We start from the raw sequence: 18781 nt of genomic DNA, 5'->3' as shown, positions 1-18781 counted from the left end.
TGGCTTTCATACTGAACAAAATGAGCAGTTATTTGAAACTATAACATTAGGTTTACTTTTTCATAAAATTATGCTTATTTAATATCGAAGTTCAAATCTAAAATAAATAAAATATGCATCTCTAAGTAAAAAAAAAATTTTTGGAAGCTTTTGTAAAACTACTATTTTCTGATTGAGGACTATAGAGTATCCTAACTCTAAAAGAAAAACATTCATTTCAAATACCCTAGCTCACTTCAACGCAAAGATTATGAACTTAATTTGTGGTATGTAATAGGGCAAGTTAACACATACTGGAATCTTGCTGGCCTACAGATGCTATTAGAAAAATGGAATATCGGAACTACAGTAATCTGAGAGAATTATATTTTACAGATTAAGAAACCAAGGCCCAGAGAGGTTAAATGATCTGTCCGAAAACATAGTTTGGTCCCAGACATCCTCACACGACAGTAAAATCATTTGATATCCCATTCCACTAACTCTTGGTGGCTGCTGAGGTTTCACTGTGGAGAAGAAATACTACAGAGAACGAGAGGGATCTTGTGCAGTAGAAGAGAAACCACAAATCACCTGAACGAAGGGAGAGAGCAATGCTCTTGTACTGTGCAAAGACTTTACAAAGGACATGAGGGCATGCATAGTTTTAAATAAACCAATTTCCAGTTCCTCACTTCCACATGTCCTCCTACCCACGCACAAGTTGCCTGAGAGTGTACCTTGGTCAGGACTCCACGCTGGCTTCTCTTATCCACCTCCTCTTCACAATAGCTATTTTTCACATCAGTCTCTCCAGAATTTCCTGGACAATCATAAGGCCTACCCTTCATAAGATATTAATTTGCCGTCTTTAGCAACCTACATTCCAAAGCACCTCAATCCCTGACATGAACACAAAAAACAGTACTGAATTGAAGCTTAATTGTGTTTCATATTATACACCAAGTAAGAAATTGGACTTCTGAAAGAAATTCATGAGATCACTTCCCCCTTATCTGTCTCTCAAAAGCAAACTGGATCAGTAGTTACTTGCAGACACATTTCACACTCTCTCACCTCTCTCATTTTGGTCATCCTGGTCCTTCCATATGCAATGCCCTCTTCAACCATCCTCCCTTTTCGAGAGAATTCCTACCAAGTCCATCAGGAACGGCAATTTCTCCCACAATGAGATGTGACTATTTCTTTCTCAAACTCCCTTTGTTCTTTGCTTATTTTTGGTGGCTTTTATTTGACTCTGTCTAATATGATAGTAATTTCCACAGTTATCTAATCCACTGTACCAAATTTAGGCTTTCTTATGGCATTTTGTGTGTCCATGTCCCAGAAATCAAAGGAACGGTTTATAGAGTTTACTTCTATAATAATAAGATTGGGAAATATTCTACATTTTGCTGTTATAGAATTTACTGAGTAATTAAAGTATCCAGGAATTAACAGGCTGTAACAGTCAGGAAAGGCAAGGTCAGCAGTTTTTAAAGTGTAATCCTTGCAACAGCATCAGTGTCAGATCGTAACTTGTTAGAAATACAAATTCTTGGTCCCCACCTCAGGTTTACTGAATTTAGAAACTCTCAGAGTGGGATTCAACAATCTGTACAATCTGTGTTTTAACAAAATCTCCACATGATTCCAATGTATGCTAAAGTTTGAGAACCACTGGGCTAGGCTATGTTGCAGTAATAAAATTTTAATGGCTTTCAACAACAAAAGTTTATTTCTTTCTCATGCTACATGTCAAACAAGGGTTGGCCATGGCTCAACTACACATCATCTTTATTTCAGACCTTAGGGTGATGGAGAAACATCTATTCAGATCTGCTGATTGCCAGTGCAAAAAGAAAAAAAAAGAGAATATAGGACACTATGTTCTGACTCAAAGCTTCTGCTCAAAAGTAAACATAAATCATTTCCACTCATATCTCAGTAGCCAAAGAAATCGAAGGCCAGGCATGATGTCAACAGGGCAAGGAAGTATAACGCTTCCCCAGGGAGGGGCAGCAAAGGTTTTTGAACAATAACATAGTCTACCATACAGGCCAAGCATATTATTGTTGAAGATCAATTGTATTTGTTTATTATATTTAAGGAAATTCAAAGTGCAGTTCCCTTTTTCCTCCCAGATCTCACCACCATTTAGTCTTTTTCACAATAACTTCAATATTTCACTTTATGATTATTTTAAAATCCTTCTGGTACTAGTTTCAGAAATAGGCCTGTCTACAACATATTAATTAGTATTTTACACATATGCATAATCATATATATGTGTGTATGTATTCTGAGCTCCATTTTTTCTAATTACTAAAGCATTCAGGAATTTCACATTGTTCAATTATGTATCCCAAGTGCCTACAGTGCCTAGCACACAAGCCACTCAATAAATATATGTTGAAAGGAAGAAATTTTTATCTGTGTAGTAAATGAAAACACTGCATTTTATAGTAATTTTATTTCTAATTGGGTGCCAAGTTTCTTGGATTTATTTTTTTAACAGCAATTCTAAGGTTTTCTTAATATTCAGTTTCTAAAGAAATTTATTTTCAAATCAGCTACCCCAATATTTATTAACAACTTCCAGTGATTGTCCTTAATACAAACTTTTATTAGATTTTTTATACTGATAATCTGATATGAATTTACACTTAGACATAAATATGCATAAATAGGGGTCTAAATGGAGGTCTCTAATATTTTCTTAACGAGGAGAAAATGAAATATAACAGTGATTGTAATATAGAACTATCAAATGCAAAAGGCAGGAATGAGGATGCTGCATGTTTGTCATTTTACTAGGAATTGTAACTGAGTAAAAGAGGTGAGACCATAAAGTTTGTAGGTTGGGGCATTACTCACATTCAATTATCATTCATTCACTCATTCACGCTGTTAAATATTTCACAAACATTTACTACGAGTTGACTATGTACCAGGCAGGTTGCCAAGTGCTGGAGACAGCCATTGTCCATGTTCTGCAGGAGTTCACAATCCAGAGGGGCATACACACAAGAGAAAAGTGCTACTGCCTCACCCAGAGTACTTTCCTTATCAAGTACAGTGCCACAGGAGCACAAAGGAGGGGCGCCTAACCCCGGCTTTGGTGCCATGGAAGGCTATACAGAAAAAGAGATATTGAAGGTGCTACATAAAAGAGGTGGAGGAAGAAAGCAGGGAGCGACAATATATATAAGACTTAGAGAAAAGAGAACACCGGGTATTCTGGGAACTGAAGAGGTTTAACGTGACTGGGGCATAGAGATAAGGAAGCCGAGTGGAGAAAGACTGGCACAGGCCAGACCACGCCAAAAATGAGCTGGAACTTTACCTATAAGGCATAAAACCCCACACCCCAGAAGAAAGACACGACCAGATCTGTGTTGAACAAAGATAGCCCAAGTGTGGCTTACATGACCTACCAGTGAATCCCATCTCATTGTTTATTTTTTAAACCATAACCTCACTTAGCAATATTTGTTTAAACTTTTTAAATGTCAACACAAAGTGAATTCCGGTGAAAGCAAAAGACATTAAACCACCTAAAAACTTATATTGTTCTTTATTTTGTTTTAACGTAATAGATTAAGCCACATGTTAACTTTAAAACAGATTTTAATACCTTTTGATAGATGAACAAATCAGTTAAAAAACAATGATTCCTTTCAAAACCACAACTAAATAAAGATATAAAGCCTCAAACTTAATGATACTATAAAATTCAGGTAATTAATACTAGCTGTTGTAATAAACAGGCCAAAAAATTTCAGTGCTTTAACATAATAAAGGTCTGTTTCTTGCTTGTCACTATCCAACCAGGCATTCTCCTTGGCTGTCTCTGCCACAGAAAGTAACTTCATTTCAGACAACCATAAAGTAGTTCTAGGTATTGCTCTGTGTGTACACAATGAACAAAGTCATATGATTTATTTATTGTGGGAACAGGGAAGGATGATGAAATCTAAGACTACCCATAAGTCACATCAGATGGAGTAGTTATACACTTTTGTGTAATTAACACTATATCCAGAGAACTATGAACAATGGTTATTCACTGACACATTCATTCATTTCTTCAACAATTATTAAGCTTTGGTGCAGTAGAGTTCAAAGAGAGGGCTACGGAATCAGACAAGCAAGTTGTTTAAATTCTGTGCCTGTTTCTCCATCTGTAAAGCGCAAATAATAACACTAACCTCTTATGATTATTATACTAAGTGCTCAATAAATGTCACCTATTACTATGCTGCTGCTATCACCACAACAGACACAACTACAAAGATGAAGGTATGGCAATTACTGTCTTCAGCACTGGGACTGAAGAAAATGTAATGGCCCCTACTCATGTCAAGCTCATACGCTTAAACCCTGAGGTGAAATAGTGAGCCACAAAGCACGAGGAAGTATAGACAGCATCTGCCATGAAATTAACACCATTATCTAAAAGGTCCAACATTACATACAACCCTCCCTCCAAAGATACAAACAGATATAATCACATTAGCACCTAATTATTTACAAATTGAGGACAACAGTACAAGTAACATAAATTTTAAAATGAAAAATTGACCTGAACTAGAAAAGAGTCCATCGACATGTGAATGCATAAACAAATTGTGGCATATAATGAAATACTACTCAGCAATGAACAAGAACTGCTTATATACTCAACAAAATAGATGGATCCCAAAAAAATGCTGAGAAGAAACCAGACACAAAAGTGCATACTGTGAGTTCACTCACATGAAGTTCTAGAAAAAAGAAATCTCATACTATAGTGACAGAAAGCAGATCAGGGACGGTACCAGGGATGGGGCTGCGGTAGGAACCGATGGCAAAAAAAGCACAAGAGAACTTTTAGGAGTAATGGTTACGTTACCTGACCTCATAGCGCTTCAGTTTCCCCAAATGTAAAATCAGATAATATTATATTACTTACCAGGAGAGACTGTTGTGAAAATTAAGGGACATAATATATACAGTCTGAAACAGAGAAGGTGCTCAATAAATTGTTACTGCCTTAGGGTTTTGTTGATGTTCTTTGGAGAGGAGAGGGAGAAATTGCAGGGGGAGTTTGACCATTCTAACACATAGCTATCTAGTCACAGGATTAAATGTTTGTAATAAAAGCTCTAGAAAAATCTCAAAAACTACGCACTGAACATAGAATTTATAACCCTTTGGCATTATAATTTTAAGATGACAAATTGGCAAATCAGCCCCAGGGAGGGAATAAGTGATAAATAGATAGAAAAGAATACCAGAAAAGATTCGGGGTGGGAAGAGTGTGGAAGAGGATGAGTTCCTTAAGTCCTAGTCCCTTCTATGAGGATCTCATGGAAAATCTTAAGTTTGATGACCCTTACCTGCCGTACAAATCCACTTTTGTGGATCTTTTTTGGGAGAGTTGGGCAGGGAAGGGAAGAATAGGGGACTGGTTACAGGAATACCCTGACATTTTTTGAGAAACTTTAGAAGATGTTTTATGTTCCCTCAAGCTTTATTAAAAATGAAATTCTACAACAGGTAGAAAACTAGAATAAAAAGCTTTTAATTCATCAAACTATTTGGAAAAACTAAGTTTTTTTAATAGACATAAATGTGACAAGGGATTTATATACAAACAGTCATGCTTATCTTAAAAACAAAAACAAAACCCTATGTGACCAGCCTAAATGAGGAACAGGAAGGAATTAAAGGTCATCCAAAACTATAAGGCACATATTCTTGCAAAGATGTCCATTAGTATTGCAAATAGAGAGCTCAGTAAACAAAAGTAAAGCCATTTGGAAGATATTTCTTAGATATCAATCATGTGGCATTGATGATTTCCAAATCCAAGAGACAGAAAAGACAGCTATTCCTACTTGAGCAATGTTTCATTTACTTTATCAGAGCCAACAACGTTAATGACTTAGAACGGTCTTAAGGTTATCACGAATTTTGACAGAAATGATTGGTTCATCTACAAATAGGTCAATAGATATGTATGGCCTGATATACTGAGAGGTTAACTCTTTTCCTTCTAGTGAGCATTCTTCTCCCATTTTAGACTCCATAACTGATTCTGGTAAGACAGAGTCTGAGAATCTCATGTTTAATTCTGGCTCTTTCACTAAAATAGTGTAAAGACCCAAAAACAAACTTACATTTCTGAGCCTTAGTTTCTCCAAATATAAAATGAAAGGACTGAATTAAGGTTCTTAAGATTCTTCACAACTTAAAAATTTTGATACACAATATTATCCACCAGTTTTTGTGATCTGCTCAAACTTGGTACAGTCCCAATCTGATTCTAAGTCTCAAATTAAAATAGTATAATTGAACCAATACTAAATTTGTATGAGATCGATTAAAACATTCAATTCTAGAGATCATTGAAAATATCTTCTTAAGTGTACTAAGTAGAAAAAATATTGCATAATTAACATGCTACCCAAAGTAAAAGAACTTCTAATACAAGTGAACAAACTAAACACTCAGATGTTCAAAATTATATTTTACCTTCAACGTATCTTATCTACTTCTATATTAGACTATAATACTTCTATATGTGGAAATTATCTGAGGTCTGTTGAACTAAGTATAGCAAATAACCAGATATATTATTTATAGTACCATCTATATTTGTTATAAGCTGACTTTCTGCAATAGCTCTTGCTTTACCAACTTGGAAGGGTGGAACATATATGTGTAATATTTTACAGGAAAATATCTTAGCATGTTCAATGTATATATGATCTAATATTTAACAAGAAAATATCTTAGAACATGTAATGAACCTACAAAGAAATGTTTAAAAATATATTAAAGAAGCTAACAAGATTATAATATACACACACTCACACACTTTTATGATTATATATTTTTTTTTAAAGATGAGCAAAACTGATATATGGGCACATCTAACTAGTTCTAATTACATCTTAATTCCCTCCTTAAATACCATCCTAGCTAGTGTCCATTCCTTGTAATTTTATACTTTCCTTTGCATATGTAAATTGAAATGCTACTGAGTCAAAAGCAATAACATTATTCAGAAATGCAGAAAATAATCTTCTTTTCAGTGCTACATGATTAGTGTCCCTTTGGAGCTTGGCAGTAGGGGAAAGTGAGAAGAAAACTTTAAAATCCAAACTGGCTTGGCTTCTCTCATTCTGAGACTCTAACTTGGTGAAATATGTATTTTGTCTTCCAACAAGTTTGCATGTGTGGGCTATATTTTAGGTTTTCAATATCCTGCCAGATAAATACTTAATACACAGAGTGATTTTTTTTTTTTTTTTGTATTTGGCAACAGCATATCAAAACTCAACATTTTTAGAGTTAGTCCAGTGCCCCTTCCTAGAACATATGGCCACCCAACAGCCAAGACTGATAGGCAAGCTCTGGCCTCAAGGAGCCTGTAATGGTTGCTAGCACTTAAATGTAGGAATTTACTTTTAACTTCAAGCCATGCCTTGTTCTCCACCTCACTTTTGTAGGAAAAAAGGAAGGGAATTCAAGCTTCAGAGGCAAAATTCCAAGAGGCTAAAGAGGAAGGAGAGTCAAGTGAAAACAAAAGACAACCACACAGGAGGGTAGAAAATAACATTCTTGTATTTAGTTTGAAATAAAATTACCCAGTGTCATAGTAACACTTCATACTTTTTTTTGATAGAAAATTTTAGGGGCCTGAACATGGAGACAAGGGCTTTTCAAATATTCATTCATTTAAATAAAATGAAAAATGAAGGAGATGTTAAAGGTTATTTGCTCTAGAAATACAACAGATGCCTCTTAGAACTCCTTAGGGGGGAAAAGATTTCTTTAGAAACCAGTGTACTTAACAAATCATATTTTATAAATGTCTTGTCTAGCCTTCTTTAATAGGAGGACATAGAGTTGAAAATATGCTATTTATTTCTCAAGACTTCATTCACTCCTGCTACTAATTCTACACTTGAGTCAGTGTAGAATATTTGCCCCAAGACCTCTAATGCACGATAAGATATTTAGCATATTTTGGCCTTTCTAAACAAGCCAGTGAGAAAGTCAGAAGGTAGGAACATACTGCTGGAAACTGAGAAAGAAATGTATGGGGTAGAGCATTAGAGAGCTAACACGCAGAAAAGTGTAGACAGGGAGGAAAGATTTGAAGGAAGTGGGCAGAGATTGTTATAAACCACATTTGTAAAGACATTTCAAATAAGTCTGGATTTAGCCCTGACAGTCACAGCATAATTCACAAATTTACAGTTACGATTTTAGCTTTGCCTACCAGTAAAGGGAGCAGCTGGCAGAATAGCGAGAGTTGGGCCCTAAGGGAATGTGGGAAAGAAAATCAGACACTGAGAAGGGTTTCATTTTTAGTGTTCAGCAGCTTTCAGTCCTGAAAGTTCTGTTGACATTTCCAGCTTGGGAAGGGAAGGCTTTCTGAATTACTGCTACCACTTCTTCAATCCACTCTAAAGACTGTTCTAGAGACCTATGATTCCCAAAACAAAATGCATTTCATAAATCTCATATCTGGTATCCTTGTTTAAAAACACTCAAGTTTCATTTACTTTTGCTAGTACACTTGAAACCAACTCCATCTACATCATTAGCACAGAACTCAAATGCCCAAAGTAAACAGCACTCACTAAACCATGGTCTTGGGGGAAAAAAATGCAGACACACAATAAGGAGAGACTTGAGTAACCTAAAAGCAAGTTACTTAATATGCCTGGTCCTCAGTTTCCTCCTCTATAAGATAGGGGGAAAAAACAAAATCCTTCCTCAAAAGATGGTGGTGAACATAAAATAAAATGAGGTAACATAACAATCATCTGTCAAGAGCAGTGCCTGGAACATGACAAGTATCAATATATGTTAACTTCCTTTCTCCCTTTCCCTCTGGTCTTGTTTTCTACAATTTGTACTAGTCTCTCTCCTTCCCCCTTGTTGCTTCAAACCTTTTCTGAATCTATGATCTTGGCTTTTAAAAATCTACATGTGGGGCTGGCCCGGTGGCATAGTGGTTAAGTTTGTGTGCTCCGCTTCGGGGGCCCAGTGTTAGCGGGTATAGATCCCAGGCATGGACCTACACACTGCACATCAAGCCATGCTGTGGCAGTGTCCCACATATAAAATAGAGGAAGACTGGCACAGATGTTAGCTCAGGGACAATCTTCCTCAAACAAAAAGAGGAAGATTGGCAACAGATGCGAGCTGAGGGCCAAATCTTCCTCATCAGAAAAAAAAAAAAAATCTACATGCAAATTCCAAGTGATGATTTCCATTTTGTGAGCGAGATTGTGTAAGATATTTGCTCTATTTTTCTTTATAACCATAGTCTCTTGGAAGGACTGAAAACTGATAGAACCACAAATATCAATGGATGAGGGAAAGAGAAGACCTAAAATAATAAAAACAAATAGCAAGGAATAAAGGATACTAGGAAAGGATAGTACCCTTGAAGTCAAATACTATCAAGAAGGCTGAAAAGACAAGACCTCTGAAAAAGAACATGGGTAAGTAATAAAAATATTTGTATGGTGTTTTATTTGATCCTCACCACATCCATTTTACAGACAAAAAGACCAAGTTTAGGAAGATGAGTGTCTTTCCCAGGATTGTTCAGCTAATAAATTATCAGAGGAACCAGAATTAGAATCTAGGACTTCTGACTCTAAATCCTATACTCATTCTACTATACCATTCTAGACCTAGTGAAGACAGAACTCAGACTATAAGAGGTCATAAGCTTTGGATGAAATAAATGGACTCACTGAGACAAAATTAATAAATTTGAGAGTTTTAATAAGAAAAAGGAAAAAGAAAGGCAGGATAATAGCTGTACCAGGTAGAAAGTTCCAACTTCAGAAATGAGAAGATCTAGGCATAATTTAAAGTTTAAAGGCTAAATTCTTTCAAGGCAAAGGTAGTTTGGCTCATGCCCTGAGAAACAGAAAGGATTTTCCAAGAGCTCTACGTTCTAAAACAGCACACTGTAAAAACCCTCAATAGAGACCTTAACATCAAAACAATCAAACAAAGTAAAATGATGGTTCCAGAATCATTCAGAGCATCAATCAGAATCATCAGAATGCTGGGACTGAAGGATCCATAGACATCATCTCTAGTCTTGTATCTGCTGGAATAACACTGTCCAATAGAAATATAATGAAAGCTATATATGTAATTTTAAATTCGCTAGTAGCCATATTTTAAAAAGTAAAAAGAAAGATGTGAAATTAATTTTAATAATATATTTCGCTTAACCCAATATATCCAAGATATCATCATGTCAACAAATAATCAACATAAAGGAATTATTACTGAGATATTTACATCTTTCTCCATACTAAGTCTTCAAAATCTGGTGTGTGCTTTATACTTACAGCACACTTAATTTGGACTAGCCACATTTCAAGTGCACAAGAGCTGTATGTGGCCAGTGACTACCATACTGGACAACGCAGGTCTAGATAATCACAAAAGTAACTGCAGCCTGCATATATGTTCAGTGACTTTCTAAAGATTAAAATTAATAGGGTGGTAATAGGATACAACTTTCTTCTCTTCATTGATATTAGAACCACGAAAACCTCACAGAAACCCATTGTAAGTTAATGTGACCATCCTATAGCTCTAGGGAACTGGTTATTGATCAACTGAATCCAATAAGACTGTGATTAAAGACATTATTTTAGTGGTGATGTATTATTTTCAAGGGGGCTTTTCTTCTAAGGATTATAGTTGAAGGAAGCAATCACAAATGACCTTTCTAAAAGTAAACTGATAGGCAACCTGATACACAACCTGATAGAGCAAGTTTCATGAAAAGTATTTTGTAACTGAGAGTTCACATAAGAGAAAAGTATTGAAATTTTTACAGATGTTCCTTCAGGCATATATGATTTGAAACTGAGAAAAACAAAGTTTCTCTAAAAAAAAAAAAGCTTGTGAGAAAGTCAACAGAAATATGTAGTCTAAGAATAATGATGGCTGATACCTTTATAGAAAATGTTATTTCATAGAACTTTTCAAATTTATGACATTATTAAGAAGGCTATAAAGCTTAATTTTAATAATAAAAGAATTTGACAAGTCATTTAAGTCAAAACTACATGTGAAACTACTTATATTTTGGTGAATAAAATAAAAAAGCAAGGATTCGTGGAAAGATTTAGGATATGGCAAATCATGGTAGTATGAATGGGAGTCTGTCTTTTCACATTAACATAAGTTATAACTTCTGAATTAGAAGTACTAAGGAAATGTTCTTTTGTTATATACCATAGGACTTTTCTTAGAGATAGCCTACTGAATTCTATTGACTTGGCTAATGGAAATTGGAAAAGTACAATTTTTTTTAAAACACATATAATCCTTCCTTAAAACTAGCCATTCTTAAAAGGAAATTTTGGAATCTATAATCCTATCGGTATAACACATTTAAGCATAAATAGTGATTTTTAACATGAAAATCTAAGTAAAATTTTTAGAAACTTAGAAAAACAAAGAATTTAAATTGCTCAAGAAAGACTAGGATAGGCATCTTAACCGGAATTGTCTTTTCCATCTAGATGCTATCTGAAACCTAGACTTCTAAGAGAAAAACCTCAAACAGCTGGAATTCAGCTTAGATACACGAAATAAATCACTTCTGACTGAAATCCACTCTCAAAAGCTCTAATTAGGTTTCCATAAGCAAGAAAACAAATAAGGAACATTAACAACACTGGTAAACTGGGTTTACTAATTGTGCAGCAAGAGAAAAAATACAATAGCAAAGAGGAGACAGAATTCTTTGTTAAATCCATGATCATTCATTCAATATCTTTGACCCTTAGGTCAGAATTTTGTTCGTAATACACTCTTGAAATAAAGATATAGAAGATTTTCTCATTCTAGTTCAAATCCTTAAATCATTTATTGGAAACTTCAGTCATCTAAAACGTGACTGTATGTATAGGTGATAGTATGTATAATGAACAAGTCATGTAAATATTCATAGTCAGACCATCTTTAAAAAAGACTAAGCATTTAATCTCCCTTAAAGTAAACAAGACTTTACTTAGCTATCCTGTATTCCAGGAACACTTACAGGGAAAAGAATATTGATCAGGACATACAGTTTCATATATTATTTTTTGAAATGTATATCACGCATAAAATTTTCTATTTCATGAAAAGTTTTTATGTATCACCAAAAACAATCTTGAAATCCAAGCTGTAAATAAAACAAGAATAAGCTTAAGTAACTATTTGAAGCTTATTATATATTATCTTCAGTGGAAAATACCTTTCTAATGAAACTCTTTTCCTCCAGAATATTTTTATTTTTATTTTTCTATAGAGTAAAACTCCCATAACCATGTGAAATCAGATACAGCATTTCTTCCATTCTTTAAAAGGGGGTGGACGAGAGTGCTTATCTCCTGTGAGAGATGGAGAATTAGGAAGGGATTTCCTCCTGATCATTTAGAACTTTCTCAGTTCAGTAATCAATCTTTTCCTACCAATCTAAATAAATGAAACAAATAGGTGAGAATCTTTTCATCCACCCCCTCCCCATGAAGGAACTAGAAGTCCAATTAAAGATTACTGCTTTCAATTAACGTCTTAATAATAAAAAACATATTTTATGTGAATGTATAATTAAACTTCACTTATCACTTTATGGCAGAGTTTTACTCTAATTGAAAACTATAGCAATTATGACTTACGCCCTCTCCAATTTGTTTTTTGTATTAACCTCACTATATGCCATAGGTATGCCATGGGTGCCCAAAAACCCCATTCTACTGTTTCTCAATCCTGTCTTCACTTCTGTCAGTTATTTAAATTCTCAGTTCAAAATGTGTTGATACAAAACAGTGTAAAAGACCAGTCTGAAAAGATGTGGATACCAAGGACCGTGTCTCACAGACTGGTAGATACTTATCCTATATCCATTCTCCCTTTCTACCTTAGTACCAGAAGCCTATTACCTAGTTACGCGTGCTGCTACACAGAATAAAAGACCACAATTCCCAGCTTTTATGGCCATGTGACTAAGTTCTGAATATGAGATGAGAGCAGAAGTGCTGTGTGGGGATTTATCAAAAGAAAGCTGATTTTAATAAGAGGGGTTCCTTTTTCTTTTGTCACCATTCACCTTCCTTCTGGCCAAAAGACAGATAATGATGGCTGGAGTTCTAGCAGCCACCTTGGTACAGGAAGTGATCTTGAATGAAATTTATTCATAAGGGAGGTGAAACAGATACTGAGTTAGGACACAATGACTATGGAGTGACCACATCAGCCTTGGACTGCCCACCTCGGGTCCTCTTTTATGTAAGAAATAAATTTTTCTCGTGTTTATGCCACACTATTTTAGGTTTTTCAATCTTAAGCACTGAACTCAATCCTAAGTAATCCACAGGGATTGAGAAAGTAAAAAACAGAACGTAGGAAAGGAAAAGTTTTATTTTTTACGGGTTATATTCTTCCTGGCATCACATAAAGTAATTTAGCATTATAGTTAAGAGCAGCTGGGTTCAGGGCCAGGACTCTGCCTCTTTACCAGTAAGTCAGTTAACCTTCCCTAGACGTTAGTTTACCCATCTGTAAAAATGGGATGATAATAATGGTACCTACCCTCATGGGGTTATTTTGAGGATTAATTAACATATGTAAAGTACTCACACAGTGCTTGGTACAACCTAAGTATTTTATGTTAACTATCAGGATTACTACTGATATCTCTAATAATAATAAATAGCCTTCATTATACACTTATATTTCAATACTAAATGAACTTGAGGAAATTGCTCAACACAGGAGATTTTCTCAAACATATACCGGGTCCAACTTTGGAATATGGTACAGCCATATGCATCTGTTTAATAAGAGATAATTTACTCCATATATGGGTGCAGCCATACACATTTGTTTAATAAGAGGAAATTTTAGAAAACATTTCCAAGAAAGGGTAATGACATCATTCAATAAGAAAACAATTTTTTTTTAGTTTTCCCACTTAATATATTAAATGAATTATTATTTTAAAGAGAAAGCAATGTTTATACTATCTTGGTAATTTATAAATATGATCATATGATCATTAACTCAAAGAACATAAAACTTTGAAGCATTTTCTTTAAGCAGCATTAGACACTGAGTGAAACTTAATTCCAACATGTACACAATCAATCTATCACATTTACAAATAGAATTCTATGGTCCTTAAGACAGTAAATGTTTCATTTGACATAAATTTTGCAACGATTTTACCCATGGTTCTGATTGTTTCTCTTACCCATCTTAGTACTGCTGACCTCATCCCATTAATGCTGAGATTATTAAAATGCATCTGTAGTATGTATACTCCATTCCAAACACCAATACACATAAAAACAAAAAGGGAAGTGGACATAATATTAGTGTTTTAATCACCTTTTTATTATTGCTCAATAAATAAATAGCATTTACTGAGTACAGACTACCTGTTTTGCCTTGTCCTGTATTCTCAACCCCATCTGGAAAAGGCCAGAGAAAACTAGCTGGCTCCTTAAAGATACGTATGCCCTGCAGCCATCTCAAATGAAGCTTGTTGACTTAACCACATTCTTCCCTGCTCCCTATTTCTAGCTTTATACCATCATCTCCAATTCTTTAGTAAAGATCCTGATCATTTGAGGCTCATGACATTCAGTCCCACCACCTCTTTGCCTCCTCATCACTGTTATACCTACTAATCTCTCCTTCATTTCCCCTTAGTCATCAAAGGCTTTGGAACTTAACTTGCCATCTTTCTCTCCATTCGAAATCCTTCCACTATTCTGGGTGACGTCAACATCCACACGTGTGATCAGTGCAGCACTCTGACCTTCCCATTCCCGGTGAGTAACTCCACTTTATGTCAGCCATCTACTTCCACAATTACTACCATAACCTTGTCATCCTAATTGCTCTTGAATCCTTTATTCAAGCAGTTCACCTTTATAACCACATTCTCATTTACTTCTAATTCTCTTGATGAACTACTCCCACGATGAAGGTTCTTTGGTCTTTTAAGAGACTTCTAATTCATTAGCTTCATGTTTCTTCCCATCTATCAATGCTTTCTCTCTTCACTAGCCTCCTTAACCAGCTTAAATTCCATGACTCTAGAAGACATTCTATTACCCTAAACTCCTTTCCTGTTCAGTCCTTGTATTACCTCCTTTGGTAAAACTGCAACCCTGGATGAAACTACCTACTTTTTCTGAAACCATAGTGAAGTAAGTGTGTGCTGCTAGGGAAAATCACACAACAAAACACTATCGCCATGCTCAAATGGATCCTGAACGCAGCCGGGCAATCCTATCATTTTATTCTGATCTACACAAAACAAATATTTCAAATCCTCTGAATTTTGTTTAGGCCTTTGACTCCCTATCCTTCATCAAAACCTTATCTTCTACTTTACTGAGAAACATAGAAGCTAGCAGACATGACTTCACAATGGGAAGCTGAGGAGATGCATGCCTGATAGCTTCTGTTTTGCACCACTTTCTCTTTCTTAACTCCTATTACATTAGATGGTAGTTAAAGCTATGAACACAGGGTAAATTGTTTACAGTGAGAACACAGAGACAAGAAGAGAGCCTAGAACCAATCTTTGAAGAATTCTAAAATATGATGGCTGAGTAGGGGAGAATGAAGCTTCAAATCAAACTACAAATTTCGCACTAAAAACAAGTCAGCTATATATTGTGTGTGCATACACACACACACACACACATATATATATATATTTATATAAGAAACTGGTTTTGAAGGCAAATATAACTCTATGTTTTCCAACAGTATTAAACATTAGCCCTTTGATAGATGAAATTCAGCAATGTTATTATTACTGAGATCCAAAGAACTCTTTTCCCCTGTGGAAATGAAATAATCTACTTGACAGAATTTTACCAGCCAAGGGTGGAGGGAGAAACATGAAATTATTACTCTTTGTAGACATAAAACTTTTAGTTGGAAAAAAGATAGCTCTTGCTCATCAAAAGCATATGTAGATTTAAGATCCTAAACTATAAACAGTAGGCTTCAGGCCTGGGTGGTCTGTGTTATGTCCAATAATATATAAATTGGCTTATCCTCAAAATAAATATTTCCTTTTCATTACTCTGAGTCATGGAAAAAATTCAATCTTTGTTCAAAAACACAAAGAGGTTTTCAATAAAACCTTCTAGCTATAAGTCTACATATTCAATGGATAGTTCAGGATACTACTCCTCATTAAATGCATATAAAAAGATTTTAAATGATTTTCTCAGTATCTCAAGGAATACTCTGAGTAAACTGGGAAGATGCTTAATGAGAAATAAATCCTCTCTATGCATACAGTGATCACTGATATTTTTTGCATAGTGTTTAATAATGAGTTATGACCGAGGGAATGAAATGAACTACAAAATACCCTACGCTCTTGTCTTTAACTCAGAGATAATTTATTACTGACTACTTGACATCTTATACAAGCCACTTAAAAACTATTTTAAAATTGAATGCATCTTTTATTTTCTTTAAATATTATATCAAAATGACAGTTGATTAAATGTGTCTTCACATTTCCTCAATACCTGAATATTTTATAAACAATGCATACCAATTACTTCCAAGAAGTCTTCAGATCCTTATCAAAATTTGATCTAAGTATAATGAAAAGCCGCCTTCAAATGAAAGAAAACAGATTTTCTTTTTTTGGAAGAAGAGGAGGAGAAAACATTGAGGAGTAATATGCTCCATTTTATGTAAAATATGGCAAAATGGCTCCATGAAATCATCCCAAGACTTGTTTTTCTCTTTAAGGATGAAAAGAGTCCAGTATTCTTCATGCATGATAGGAACTTGGTCTGACTCAGGATTTGTTTCCATACCTGCTTAATGAGTTGGCCAGAAAACATTCTAAAGTCATAACAAAGACATATCATCAGAGTGTAAAGATTCCAAAATCGTGATGACCAGATGTGTAGGACTAACAATCTTGGCTTCTGGCGAAGTTTCTTACTATTGGTCTATAAAATGAGCTTTAAATATTATTTGTTCTAGCTCTAAATTTCCTCCTTCTAAAAGAGCTGATCTGAGTGTAAAACACTTTCTCTATGGAAATTTAATGAACATTATGAGGAAATGTTTTAGCTACAACTGGCTGTTTTCCAAATAGTACATATGGAGTCAGGGGTTCACTCAACTCCTATATAATTCGATTCTCAGAACTGCAGTTGTTGAATACCAACAATACTCTTTTTCCTTATATAATTAACATGATAGTTTTCATTTTATTTTCTAAACGATAGAAAATTTTACCTTAGATTCTTAAGTAATACTGTAGTTTTTCTAATAACTGAGAATTTGTGACAAACACCTTAGCCATCTTATAACTATAAAAATCTTTATTTTATTGGGATAAAATGGGTAGAAAAAAGCTACACATTATTAACATTGAGGAAGATAAGATTTAGCGTGGGTTTGAATCCAAACATTATGCCACTATTAAAAAGAGAATAACAGAAAATAAAAAACACATGCTATCTTTAAACTATTCTAGTTAAAATACGAAAAACAGAGCATTTTCTTTTCTTCCCTACTGTAAGACATTACCAGAAGCCATGAGCATGCAATACAAGAAACCTTACTTGCACATGTAGCAAACTTTACAACTTTAAAGTTATAATTTAAACATTAGTGATTGCTTTATAAAATAAATATCTCATCCACGCTTGGATTTTTCCATTTTGGAAGAGCATATGTTTTCTATTATAAACTTTTTAAAGGATGGCACTCTAATACTTATGTTATTCATATTCCTTCTCTGTTTATTAGCATACAAAATCCTGGTGTTTATTAAACTATTAAAATAATGACGATAATTAGAATTTTATTATAATGTTATTACAAATGGATCAGAAGTCTGGATAATGTACTGTCATTTTATATGCTAATCAGTGGTAGCACTAATTACTTAAAAACTCAATGTTCTGATTATAAAACTGTCTCACTCATTCACAGTATGAAATCCAATTCTTATATGGCATGACATTCATGAAAAATATTATAAGGTTATTCAAACATAAAGCAAGACTATTTCTAAGGCTAAATTAGAGTTCATTTTTAAATCTTTTTACATTGACATTTGTCACCAAAGATATTTCAACTATGTATTATTAAATCTATAAATTTAGTCACTTCTACAGAATCAATTACGTATATAAAGTTTCATTGCATAGATTAGGATAAATTTGCAATTGTGGGATTTTTTAACGTCTGCGGCAATTTCAGCTGAATATTGCCTCTTTTCTTAGATGGCAACAATATTCAGGGAACCCTAAACAAGGAAGCAAGGATTTTCCAGATGTAAGACAATGGTCACAGTAGGATTTGATATAAGAAATTTGCCTCATCAACAACTTTTTATTATAAGCTTGAAGCAAACAGCATTTTGACAATTAATTTACTAGAGGATTTCTAGTCTAATATCTATTTACATAGATGTCACTATGTTCAACAGATAAAACCGCTATAATTTAAATATGCAGAGTTTACACATACAAATATGAACACAATAATTACACTGCTGGATAATTAAAGAAAAAATTCAATCTAATCTACTATTTACTGAAGGCCTAAACTATAGAAGGAAAAGAGAACCTATTTTGATAGGGTACTTGACAGGCCTTTGGAATAAAAAAAGAGCTCATGCCCCTTCAAAAAACTCATAGTTTAGTGAGTTTTATGTGATATTAAGGAAAATAAAGGAATTTTATAAAGGGTACTATTCATAGGAAAA

At 34.3% G+C, this 18781-nt stretch overlaps 1 protein-coding gene across 4 annotated transcripts in view; it reads right to left on the bottom strand.

The window, feature by feature from the left end:
• The window catches only part of TMEM135 (transmembrane protein 135), a 236672-nt gene that overhangs the window by 32276 nt on the left and 185615 nt on the right, over window positions 1-18781 (bottom strand). The window lies entirely within an intron of this gene.

Source organism: Ceratotherium simum, chromosome 7 (assembly GCF_057802395.1).
Source record: "Ceratotherium simum simum isolate JZ-2026a chromosome 7, ASM5780239v1, whole genome shotgun sequence".
In the NCBI taxonomy this organism is placed as follows: domain Eukaryota; kingdom Metazoa; phylum Chordata; class Mammalia; order Perissodactyla; family Rhinocerotidae; genus Ceratotherium; species Ceratotherium simum.
This window is presented reverse-complemented; position numbering and strand designations above follow the sequence as displayed.